The following is a 13,963-nucleotide window of genomic DNA, read 5'->3' as shown; positions in this document are numbered from 1 at the left end:
GAACAATGGGACAAACCATAGGGATGACTGTGGTGCAATGCATCTCACACTGCGCAGCAGGCCTTACCTGTGGGGTGCTGTCTATAGTAGCTGGCATGGAGCAGATGAGGAGGCAGTTTTCACAAAAGTATAAATTAACCAAAAATTGCTGCCATCATGGAACGGACTGAATAAAGGGGTTGTATGGGACCAGCATTCTTATGACCTATCCATGGCTTAGATCATTAACATCAGACAGTGGGGTCCAAATGCTTGCCCACCGATAAGGTGCTGTTACAGCGGCAGCCAAATGTCAACAATGTACCGAGCAGGAACTGCATGGTTATGTACACTGATTATTGTGCACTCCCAGGTACTATACATTATCACCCATTCCACTGAACACTCCCTCTCTCATCATCACCTCAGCTCACAACCTCACTGAACAGATAGTTGCAGATAGGTGGGTGTGACAGCTGTCTGACCACCACAAATATGATCGTGATATCCTACAGATACATCAGAAGCATAGGTTTATATGTAAGCAACCCATCTGCACCCCATGATCATGTTGTGGGGGCGCTGATTGACCTCCAAACTGGATGGGCCAGAACAGGAGGAAACAATGTAAATGCAGCGGTTATTTAAAAGGACTGTCAGTAAGATCATCCTTCCTAAGCCATTTATATGGGCATGTCGGTTCTAAGAAGCGCAATAGAACGATACATTGACATCTGCGACCCAATATCTTATTCAAGAGAAATTCAAGTTTTTCCCTCTGCCAGGTAGTCAAGGATATTCACGAGGTCTGTATAACCCCACCACCAAGTGGCTGACAGAAAGCTGTCAGTCATGTGGGCGGGGTTAGAGAGCTCAGCATTCAGAGAACTGCTAGATCTGCAGCAGATAAAACAGGGATTTTATCAAAATGACAGCAAGCAGCCCAGTATGTGACGCATTGCTAGAATCAGAGTCTCCTTCCTGCCCTACATGCTGCTCTCAGAAGGGGTAGCAAAGTCTGCTGACAGACTCCTAAAGGGGTTATCCCACAAAGTAAATTTTTTATTAGTAGATCTTGGAATAATAATAATTTCCACAATTGGATGTGTGTAAATAAAATGTTCCTGTGCGGAGATAATCTTATAAATGTGCCCCTGCTGTGTCTGTGTAATGGCCGTGTCTCACCATGCAGGCACATGGTCTGATCATAGCGTATCTCTTGGGCAGGGGAGCAAAAGAGAGAATATAGACATTACAGAAGGGGGTCACAGCTGATTCTTTCTCTGAGGTAAATAATTTCACTGTGTTTTTAAGCAACGTTTTACCCCGGAAAGGTATGTTTCCACGTTCAGGAAACGCTGCGTGTTTGACGCTACGTTGAGTCGCAGCGTCAAACACGCAGCATCCAGATGTTACAGCATAGTGGAGGGGATTTCATGAAATCCCGTCTCCACTATGCGTGGTAACACGCATCCGGCGACCCTGCGATTCCGGACATGCGGCGCGTCTTTTTAGATCACAGCATGTCAGTTTACCTTGCGGCGACACTGCACAGGGCCCTATGTGAGGGTACGATGATTACGGATGTGTGCAATGAACACATCAGGCATCATCGCGTCCCCAGAAAGGGGCGGAGCGAGTTTGCTGCTCCGTCAAAATCGCCGGCCATCCTGAACGTGGACATGTACCCTAATTTGTTATGCCGTACTCTCTAGTCTTATATTTTTTTTTTGTCCCACCCCCTGCCCAGGAGATATGCCATGATCAGACCATGTCCCTGCACGGTCAGACACAGCCATTACACAGTACACAGCAGGGGTACATTTAAGGTACCTTCACACTCAGCGACGCTGCAGCGATACCGACAACGATGTCGATCGCTGCAGCGTCGCTGTTTGGTCGCTGGAGAGCTGTCACACAGACAGCTCTCCAGCGACCAACGATCCCGAAGTCCCCTGGTAACCAGGGTAAACATCTGGTTACTAAGCGCAGGGCCGCGCTTAGTAACCAGATGTTTACCCTGGTTACCAGCGTAAACGTAAAAAAAAACAAACACTACATACTTACCTTCTGCTGTCTGTCCCCGGCGCTGTGCTTTCCTGCACTGACTGAGCACAGCGGCCGGAAAGCAGAGCGGTGACGTCACTGCTCTGCTTTCCGGCTGACCGGCGATCACAGCCAGTACAGAGAAGCACAGCGCCGGGGACAGACAGCAGAAGGTAAGTATGTAGTGTTTGTTTTTTTTACTTTTACGCTGGTAACCAGGGTAAACATCGGGTTACTAAGCACAGCCCTGCGCTTAGTAACCCGATGTTTACCCTGGTTACCAGTGAAGACATCGCTGAATCGGCGTCACACACGCCGATTCAGCGATGTCTGCAGGGAGTCCAGCGACGAAATAAAGTTCTGGACTTTCTGCAGCGACCAAAGACATCACAGCAGGGGCCTGATCGCTGCTGCGTGTCAAACTGAACGATATCGCTAGCCAGGACGCTGCAACGTCACGGATCGCTAGCGATATCGTTCAGTGTGAAGGTACCTTTAGGGTATGTGCACATATTGCAGATTCGGCCCTGCGGATCCGCAGCAGTTTTCCATGCATTGTACAGTATCAGGTTAACCTATGGAAAATCAAATCCGAAGTGCACATGCTATGGAAAATTCTGCACAGAAACGCAGAGGTATATTTTCCGCAGCATGTCAATTCTTATGCGGACTACGCAGCATTTTACACCTATTCCTTTATAGGAATCAGCAGGTGTAAAAACGCAGGCAAAATCCGCAGGTAAAACACCTGCGGATTCTCCAGAATCCGAGCGGAAAAATCCGCAGTGGAGTCACTTCCCGTCTGTCCTTCTTTCTGTCTCGGTTATTCATTCGCTGATTGGTCTCGGCAGCTGCCTGTCATGGCTGCCGCGACCAATCAGCGACGGGCACAGTCTGATAAGTCCCTCCCCTATTCCCCTGCACGGCACCCGCTCCATAATCCCCTCCACTCACACAGGGTTAATGACAGCGGTAACGGGCCGCGGTGTAACGCACTCCGTTACCGCAGCTATTAACCCTGTGTGTCCCCAACTATTTACGATTGATGCTGCCTATGCAGCATCAATAGTAAAAATATGTCATGTTAAAAATAATTTAAAAAAAAAAAAAACCTGCTATACTCACCATCCACCGCCTGGGACCGGAAGCTGCCGCTTGCAAAGGAGCGGTCCCGGGAGCGGGAAAGGCGGCGGATGGTGAGTATAGCAGGACTTCAACGGGCCTTCGGAAGGTGAGTATATGTTTTTGATTTTTTTTTAAGTCTCTATACTACGTGTTTCAATCTAATATGATCTTTTTCACAGCTGTGAAAAAGATCATATTAGATCGAAACGCATTGCTTGTTTTTCTGTATCCACTGTAACTACATCCACTTTGCACAAGGACTTTGCAGTTTTAATGGAAAAATAAAGAATTGGATATTTTAAAAGGAGCTGGAGCAACTAACTTTGTTCACATATTCAATATACTACGTGGCTGGGCAATATACTGCGTGGGCATGCATATTCTAGAATACCCGATGCGTTAGAATCGGGCCATTATCTAGTCTACTATATAATTGTCTAAGGGTCACTTCCGTCTTTCTGTCTGTCCCAGATATTCATTGGTCGCGGCCTCTGTCTGTCATGGAATCCAAGTCGCTGATTGGTCGTGGCAAAACGCCCACGACCAATCAGCGACGACCACAGTCCGGCGGCAATATGGCCGCTCTTTCCTCCCCGCAGTCATTCAGTCAGCCCTCACAACAGGGTTAATGCCAGCGTTACCAGAGCGTGGTGTAACGCACTCAGGTTACGCAGCTATTAACCCTGTGTGACCAACTTTTTACTATTGATGCTGCGTATGCAGCATCAATAGTAATAAAGATCTAATGTTACAAATAATAATAATAAAAAAAAAACGTTATTCTCACCCTCCGACGTGTCACCATGTCCTTGGCAGTGCAAGCGGCAGGTTCCGATGCTAAGGATGGTATGTGAGAAGGACCTGCCATGACGTCACGGTCATGTGACCGCGACGTCATCACAGGTCCTGCGCTCATACCAACCCTGGAACCGGAAGCTGCCGCGTGCACCGCACACAGGCGAGAGGACTACAAGGCACCCTCGGAAGGGGAGTATATGTTTCTTTTTTATTTTTTAACCTGTTACATACCTGGCTGGGTAATATACTACTACATGGCTGGGCAATAAATTACGTGGACATACATATTCTAGAATACCCGATGCGTTAGAATCGGGCCACCATCTAGTAACCTTATAAAAGGTCATCTCAGCACAGGAACATTTTATACACGCACAACCAATTGTGGAAATTGTTATTAGTCCAAAATCTATCAATTAAAAGTAACATTGTTTGTGGGAAAACCCCTTTAAGAAGTTAAACAGCAGTGATCAGAACTAGTTCCAACGGCTGCTTCTAGCGGTTCTACTATGCAACTCACTGAGCACCCGTCCAGCAGTTTTTAGTGGCTGCGGCAAGGTACTGCAGATCCACTCGTATTCAGCTCAGCAGCTTACATCTGACTACAACCAAGGAAAGCTGAACACTAGGGGTGCCAGGAGTTGGGACCCCCCAACGATCTGATATTAATGAGCCATCCTTAAGCTAGAGATCCAGAGAATTTTTAAAAACACACACAGTATTAAAGGAAATTGAAAAGGGAAGTGCTCACCAGAACTAATCTACATTAAAGGGGTTGTCCAGCTTAAGGGTACCGTCACACAGTGGCATTTTGATCGCTACGACGGCACGATTCGTGACGTTCCAGCGATATATCCGTGACGTTCCAGCGATCTCGCTGTGTCTGACACGCTCCTGCGATCAGGGACCCCACTGAGAATCGTACGTCGTAGCAGATCGTTTGAAACTTTCTTTCGTCGTCTAGTGTCCCGCTGTGGCGGCATGATCGCATGGTGCAACAAAGGTGTGCACGATATTGTATACGATGTGCACATAGTAACCAACGGCTTCTACATCGCACATACGTCATGAAATTATCGCTCCAGCGTCGTACATTGCAAAGTGTGACAGCAGTCTATGACGCTGGAGCGATATTGTTACGATGCTGGAGCGTCACGGATCGTGCCGTTGTAGCGATCAAAATGCCACTGTGTGACGGTACCCTTAGACTACAAGTCTGCAGGCAGTATATGTGACTGCAGGGTTGTGAATCCTCACACAGCGCGCACTCTGAGGATTCCCTGCTGCTTGTAGCAAGTTGTCAGATTTCTGCCCCACATTCCGCTGTGTCCATCTAGACGGCATGTGACCGCATGTATACAAATCACACACTCGGAGTCACGTGCCCTCCGCTCCTGGATGGTGCACACTCCGTGATAAGGTGGAGCAGTGATGCGCGCTGTCATGTTGTCACTGCTGCAGCCAAAACAGACCTGAGTAGCAGACACCGCATAGGTGAGAAGGGATTTTAAGGGCAACCACTTTAAATCTCTGCTCTTTTCAAAGGGAACATGACATCAGATTTATGGTGCCCAAACCAAGGACAACATGGATCAGTCGTAGTCCGTACGTTTTACTCTACGGCTTTTCAGAGGAAGCATACTTTGAAAAGCCGGCTGGGAGTTGTGCATCTCAGCTGACTAGTCAGAGGCAGGTCATTGGCCGCTTCTCCAATTGTCCGACAGGTCTCTCCTCAAATACAAAACATAGAGAACCTTGACAGTTACAGAAGCACTGCTGCCAAAAATTATGCCTTAAACCCTTCGAAACATGTCTGATGTAGTGAGATTGTAACAAAATACCTACAGATCAACAACTTCCTCGATTTTCAACGCCGCCGGGGTCCACTTTGGAGTAAAAAAAAGCACAGGCTCACACAGGACTGTGCTACTTCCACCAGGGTAAGCCTTTACAGCCTCAGCACGAGGCCATCTTCACTGAGAAAGGGACTGCTGTGTGATACGGCTACCCTTATAGGAAGTCACGTGACCCAGAAGGACAGGAGTAATGCTGTAAGCCAGGAAAGACGGCCACCAGTAAATATTATATCACACTCACATTTAGGACATGCCATTTTTGGTAGGAGAGCTTCTTAAAAGGGGGTGCCTACAATTTGAATCCAGAGTAAGAAGAAAGCAGCAACACTTCCGTTTTGTGACGAAGAAACCTTAGTCCTTTGTTTCCAACTAGATGGTGGCCCGATTCTAACGCATCGGGTATTCTAGAATATGCATGTCCACGTAGTATATTGCCCAGTGACATACTATATTGCCCAGTGACGTAGTATACAGCACAGAGCCACGTACTATATTGCCCAGCGACGTAGTATACAGCACAGAGCCACGTAGTATATTGCCCAGCCACGTAGTATATTGCCCAGCCACGTAGTATATTGCCCAGCCACGTATGTCACAGGTTAAAAAATAAACATATACTCACCTTCCCAGGGCCCCTTGTAGTTCGGTCACATGACCGTGACGTCATGGCAGGATCTTCTCGCGCAGGGCCTGTCATGACGTCGCGGTCACATGACCGGGGCAGCACGGTGGCGCAGTAGTTAGCACTACAGCCTTGCAGCGCTGAAGTCCTGGGTTCTAATCCCACCCTGGACAACATCTGCAAAGAGTTTGTATGTTCTCTCCGTGTTTGCGTGGGTTTCCTCTGGGTACTCCAGTTTCCTCCCACATTCCAAAGACATACTGATAGGGAATCTAGATTGTGAGCCCCATCGGGGAGAGCGATAATAATGTGTGCAAACTGTAAAGCGCTGCGGAATATGCTAGCGCTATATAAAAATAAAAGATTATTATTATTATGACGACCGTGACGTCATGGCAGGTCCTTCTCCCATACCATGCTTGGCACCGAAACCTGCCAGAGGTCACCGGAGCGTCGCGAAAGGTAAGTATATAATGATTTATTTTTTTTATTATTTTTAACATTAGATGTTTTTACTATTGACGCTGCATAGGCAGCATCAATAGTAAAAACTGGGTCACACAGGGTTAATAGCGGCGGTAACGGAGTGAGTTACCCGCGGCATAACGCGGTCAGTTACCGCTGGCATTAACCCTGTGTGAGCGGTGACTGCGGGGAGTATGGAGCGGGCGCCGACTGCAGGGGAGTAGGGAGGGACTAATCGGACTGTGAACATCGCTGATTGGTCGCGGCTGCCATGACTGGTAGCTGGCGAGACCAATCAGCGACTTGGATTCCATGACAGACAGAGGCCGCGACCAATGAATATCCGTGACAGAAGGACAGAAAGATGGAAAGACGGAAGTGACCCTTAGACAATTATATAGTAGATATAAATTCATGGACTAAGTAATAAGAGCAGGGACAGTAAAAGTAAAAGGACGACTGCCGTTTCGCATTATACACGCTTCCATGGGTCCAGATATGATATCTGGACCCGCGGAAGCGTGTATAACGCGAAACGGCCGTCGTCCGTTAACTTGCACTGTCCCTGCTCTTATTACCTTGTCCATGAATTTATATTGGAAATAAAGGACTAAGGTTTCTTCGTCACATAACGGAAGTGTTGCTGCTTTCTGCTTCCTTTGGAATTATCTACATGTTTTATTTCTGGCAAGCACCCTCCACCAAGTGACTCCACTCCCACCATGTGCCAATTATTCAGAGTGTACCCCTCCATACAAGTAACTCATTACATTTAATCTCAGTGCCATTCATTTTTTCTTCTTTCTGGACTTCTATGGTTGCCTACTATTTGGACAATCCCCAATTAACGGGGTGGTCCAAAATGTACTTATTTTAATCCTAAATGTATATTTAATGTATGGTAATGATCTAATCAACTTCAATTAAAAACTCCTTACTGTTCCCTTTGCCTGTTGTACTCAATGCTGGTATATAGAGGTCATTGACCGCTCCTGCCGGCGATTCAGCCACTTGCTGTAAAACAGAGCAGCTCTTCCACTTTGGCTCTGTTGATGGGCAGTGACTACTGACGTCATGCTGATGGACAGCCGGCTTCCTAAAGCGTAAATGGGGAGATGGTTTAAAGGGAACCTGTCACCTGAATTTTGCGGAACTGGTTTTGGGTCATATGGGCGGAGTTTTCGGGTGTTTTATTCACCCTTTCCTTACCTGCTGGCTGCATGCTGGCCGAAATATTGGATTGAAGTTCATACTCTGTCCTCCGTAGTACACGCCTGCGCAAAGTAATCTTACCTTGCGCAGGCGTGTACTACGGAAGACAGAGAATGAACTTCAATCCAATATTTCGGCCAGCATGCAGCCAGCAGGCAAGGAAAGGGTGAATCAAACACCAGAAAACTCCGCCCATATGACCCAAAACCGGTCCCGTCAAATTCAGGTGACAGGTTCCCTTTAAAATAAGCATGATGTCAGCAGTCCTGCCATATCAACAGAGCAGAGCGGAAAAACGATGTCAGCAGAATGGCGCCGAGCACAGGCAGGTAACTATCTGCCTGACAGTACTTAAACACTTTTCTTTTGTTTTTGTTGTTTAAAGTCTTGTGTATCCCCTTTAAGAGCTCCCTGATCAATATTCCTCATCAGTGCAATGGCAACGTGCTACCTCAACAGCGCTAAGGAAAAGTCACTTATTAGAAGCAGAGGAAAAAAGCAAATCAAGAAAAAAGAGCGGACAATAGACCGCCACCGAAACGGAGCAATTAGAAGCTGCTAATGGATCCGGTCATCAGACATTAGAGGATTATCGGAGGGAACCATCCCATCAGATGCTGCCATCACATGAGCAAGCGCCTGGGGACCCAGCACCAATGCAAGGAGTTATCCAATTGGTGGACAACCCATTTCACTAGAGCAGGGAGAAGCCAATCAGGGACCAGACTCAGTATTTAGTCTAGATTTATTGTCCCCTGCAGGGTTTTCTCAAACTGATTCAGAATAAAAAGGCAGCAACCCTGACACCAACATGATTCATGTGGCACAGGACTCGGCAGTACGAATCTAATGGCAGGTTCCCATTAACCTAATGAGTCCAGCGGGCAGAAGGGAACGCTGTCAATTACTAGCTAGGACTCCTAAAGCTTAAAAAGCGCAGACTCTCCCCATAGTAGCAGCTCAGCTCCCAGGATGCTGCAGGAGGACCCCACGTGAGATACAGCAGGTACCACTGATACACACAATGGGAACACTCCTTATACTTGGCAGCCAATAACGGAGCTCAGCCAGAGTAGAGGAGGAGTGGTGCAGGCTCACCATTGGACCTGGGGAGGAGGAGAAAGGCTCACATTTATTTTTCACACAACAGCTGCAGCCTGTTGACAAGCAGAACACTCCTGCCAGTCCCATTACGACTCGGGCACGCCGCGCCAGTCGCGGGCCCATTACGACTCGGGCACGCCGCGCCAGTCGCGGGCCCATTACGACTCGGGCACGCCGCGCCAGTCGCGGGCCCATTACGACTCGGGCACGCCGCGCCAGTCGCGGGCCCATTACGACTCGGGCACGCCGCGCCAGTCGCGGGCCCATTACGACTCGGGCACGCCGCGCCAGTCGCGGGCCCATTACGACTCGGGCACGCCGCGCCAGTCGCGGGCCCATTACGACTCGGGCACGCCGCGCCAGTCGCGGGCCCATTACGACTCGGGCACGCCGCGCCAGTCGCGGGCCCATTACGACTCGGGCACGCCGCGCCAGTCGCGGGCCCATTACGACTCGGGCACGCCGCGCCAGTCGCGGGCCCATTACGACTCGGGCACGCCGCGCCAGTCGCGGGCCCATTACGACTCGGGCACGCCGCGCCAGTCGCGGGCCCATTACGACTCGGGCACGCCGCGCCAGTCGCGGGCCCATTACGACTCGGGCACGCCGCGCCAGTCGCGGGCCCATTACGACTCGGGCACGCCGCGCCAGTCGCGGGCCCATTACGACTCGGGCACGCCGCGCCAGTCGCGGGCCCATTACGACTCGGGCACGCCGCGCCAGTCGCGGGCCCATTACGACTCGGGCACGCCGCGCCAGTCGCGGGCCCATTACGACTCGGGCACGCCGCGCCAGTCGCGGGCCCATTACGACTCGGGCACGCCGCGCCAGTCGCGGGCCCATTACGACTCGGGCACGCCGCGCCAGTCGCGGGCCCATTACGACTCGGGCACGCCGCGCCAGTCGCGGGCCCATTACGACTCGGGCACGCCGCGCCAGTCGCAAGCCCATTACGACTCGGGCACGCCGCGCCAGTCGCAAGCCCATTACGACTCGGGCACGCCGCGCCAGTCACAAGCCCATTACGACTCGGGCACGCCGCGCCAGTCACAAGCCCATTACGACTCGGGCACGCCGCGCCAGTCACAAGCCCATTACGACTCGGGCACGCCGCGCCAGTCACAAGCCCATTACGACTCGGGCACGCCGCGCCAGTCGCGATCAGTATGACAATCAGAGAAACTACACCACACTGTGCACACAGAGGTACCATACTACGGTAGGTCCAGACCACTCACTACAACAGCAGACCGGCGCCCCCGCAGGCCAGGGGGAGCACTGCCGGAACCCGAGAGCAGACGGTGCGTCTCAGTCTGCTGTCACGCCGGCCGTGCACACGAGAGGACACAGAAAACGCCAGGCCTGGGAACAGTAACGTCCACACTCCTGTGTGTACAGCGCACGGTGCCGTCACCCCATAACACAGACACCTCCGCACAAAAACAAAGACACTTACACGGCTCAAGTCTGGAAGAAGCGCCCCACAGCACGCACCGTCCACTCAGGAAGCCTCCGTGTACGCACCCGACGTCAGGGCGGAGCGTGACGTCACACCCAGCAGATACCACAAGGCGAATTCTAGTGATGCACGGAACCCTCCCTACCAGGCCCAGCCCTGACGTCACCACCTGGCCTCACGGGTACCAATCACGCTTCGGAGACGCGATAAGTGACTCCAGGAACCAATGAGAAGACGCGTTATTCAGTTTCCGGAAGACGGGGCGGAGACTATGAGGGAGGGGATACTGAATGGTAATACTAGATGCTAAAACACACTGGACTAACCACCTCTGGTGATGTAACGGTCATGTGACCAGACCCTTGTGTGGGAGGAATAATGCTGAACTATTGAGTCTATGTGCTCCTGGTAGGTCCGACTCCTCCCACAGCGCATACACGACAGTCACATACACCACAGGTAACACATACACCACAGGTAACACATACACCACAGGTAACACATACACCACAGGTAACACATACACCACAGGTAACACATACACCACAGGTAACACATACACCGCTACTCACACATCAGCCACAGATAATACATACACCGCTCACACATCAGCCACAGGTAACACACCGCTCACACATCAGCCACAGGTAACACATACACCGCTCACACATCAGCCACAGATAACACATACACCGCTCACACATCAGCCACAGGTAACACATACACCGCTACTCACACATCAGCCACAGGTAACACACCGCTCACACATCAGCCACAGATAACACATACACCGCTCACACATCAGCCACAGATAACACACCGCTCACACATCAGCCACTGGTAACACATACACCGCTCACACATCAGCCACAGATAACACATACACCGCTCACACATCAGCCACAGATAACACATACACCGCTCACACATCAGCCACAGGTAACACATACACCGCTCACACATCAGCCACAGGTAACATACACCGCTCACACATCAGCCACAGGTAACACATACACCGCTCACACATCAGCCACAGGTAACACACCGCTCACACATCAGCCACAGGTAACACATACACCGCTCACATATCAGCCACAGATAACACATACACCGCTCACACATCAGCCACAGATAACACATACACCGCTCACACATCAGCCACAGGTAACACATACACCGCTCACACATCAGCCACATGTAACACATACACCGCTCACACATCAGCCACAGGTAACACATACACCGCTCACACATCAGCCACAGATAATACATACACCGCTCACACATCAGCCACAGGTAACACATACACCACTACTCACACATCAGCCACAGGTAACACACCGCTCACACATCAGCCACAGGTAACACACCGCTCACACATCAGCCACAGATAACACACCGCTCACACATCAGCCACAGGTAACACATACACCGCTCACACATCAGCCACAGATAACACATACACCGATCACACATCAGCCACAGATAACACATACACCGCTCACACATCAGCCACAGGTAACACATACACCGCTCACACATCAGCCACAGATAACACATAGACCGCTCACACATCAGCCACAGGTAACATACACCGCTCACACATCAGCCACAGGTAACACATACACCGCTCACACATCAGCCACAGGTAACACATACACCGCTCACACATCAGCCACAGATAACACACCGCTCACACATCAGCCACAGGTAACACATACACCGCTCACACATCAGCCACAGATAACACATACACCGCTCACACATCAGCCACAGGTAACACACCGCTCACATATCAGCCACAGATAATACATACACCGCTCACACATCAGCCACAGGTAACACATACACCGCTCACACATCAGCCACAGATAACACATACACCGCTCACACATCAGCCACAGGTAACACATACACCGCTCACACATCAGCCACAGATAACACATACACCGCTCACACATCAGCCACAGATAACACATACACCGCTCACACATCAGCCACAGATAATACATACACCGCTCACACATCAGCCACAGCTAACACATACACCACTACTCACACATCAGCCACAGGTAACACACCGCTCACACATCAGCCACAGGTAACACACCGCTCACACATCAGCCACAGATAACACACCGCTCACACATCAGCCACAGGTAACACATACACCGCTCACACATCAGCCACAGATAACACATACACCGCTCACACATCAGCCACAGATAATACATACACCGCTCACACATCAGCCACAGGTAACACATACACCACTACTCACACATCAGCCACAGGTAACACACCGCTCACACATCAGCCACAGGTAACACACCGCTCACACATCAGCCACAGATAACACACCGCTCACACATCAGCCACAGGTAACACATACACCGCTCACACATCAGGCACAGATAACACATACACCGCTCACACATCAGCCACAGATAACACATACACCGCTCACACATCAGCCACAGGTAACACATACACCGCTCACACATCAGCCACAGATAACACATACACCGCTCACACATCAGCCACAGGTAACATACACCGCTCACACATCAGCCACAGGTAACACATACACCGCTCACACATCAGCCACAGGTAACACATACACCGCTCACATATCAGCCACAGATAACACACCGCTCACACATCAGCCACAGATAACACATACACCGCTCACACATCAGCCACAGATAACACATACACCGCTCACACATCAACCACAGGTAACACATACACCGCTCACACATCAGCCACATGTAACACATACACCGCTCACACATCAGCCACAGGTAACACATACACCGCTCACACATCAGCCACAGATAATACATACACCGCTCACACATCAGCCACAGGTAACACATACACCACTACTCACACATCAGCCACAGGTAACACACCGCTCACACATCAGCCACAGGTAACACACCGCTCACACATCAGCCACAGATAACACACCGCTCACACATCAGCCACAGGTAACACATACACCGCTCACACATCAGCCACAGATAACACATACACCGCTCACACATCAGCCACAGATAACACACCGCTCACACATCAGCCACAGGTAACACATACACCGCTCACACATCAGCCACAGGTAACACATACACCGCTCACACATCAGCCACATGTAACACATACACCGCTCACACATCAGCCACATGTAACACATACACCGCTCACACATCAGCCACAGGTAACACATACACCGCTCACACATCAGCCACAGGTAACACATACACCGCTCACATATCAGCCACAGATAACACACCG

The 13,963-nt window shown here is 50.5% G+C and overlaps 1 protein-coding gene across 4 annotated transcripts in view; it reads right to left on the bottom strand.

Annotated features, from left to right (window-relative positions):
* LOC138665474 (catenin delta-1-like) overlaps positions 1–10,863 on the bottom strand; it is a 182,784-nt gene extending 171,921 nt beyond the window's left edge. For 2 of the 4 annotated variants that reach the window (XM_069752988.1, XM_069752989.1), the window contains exon 1: positions 10,664–10,863. The gene's annotated coding sequence lies outside the window, so the exon portion shown is untranslated. The remainder of the gene's footprint in view (positions 1–10,663) is intronic. The other 2 variants (XM_069752990.1, XM_069752991.1) reach the window with 1 other exon arrangement.
* Positions 10,864–13,963: the final 3,100 nt, after the last annotated feature.

This window comes from Ranitomeya imitator, chromosome 2, assembly GCF_032444005.1.
Source record: "Ranitomeya imitator isolate aRanImi1 chromosome 2, aRanImi1.pri, whole genome shotgun sequence".
NCBI lineage: Eukaryota > Metazoa > Chordata > Amphibia > Anura > Dendrobatidae > Ranitomeya > Ranitomeya imitator.
This window is presented reverse-complemented; position numbering and strand designations above follow the sequence as displayed.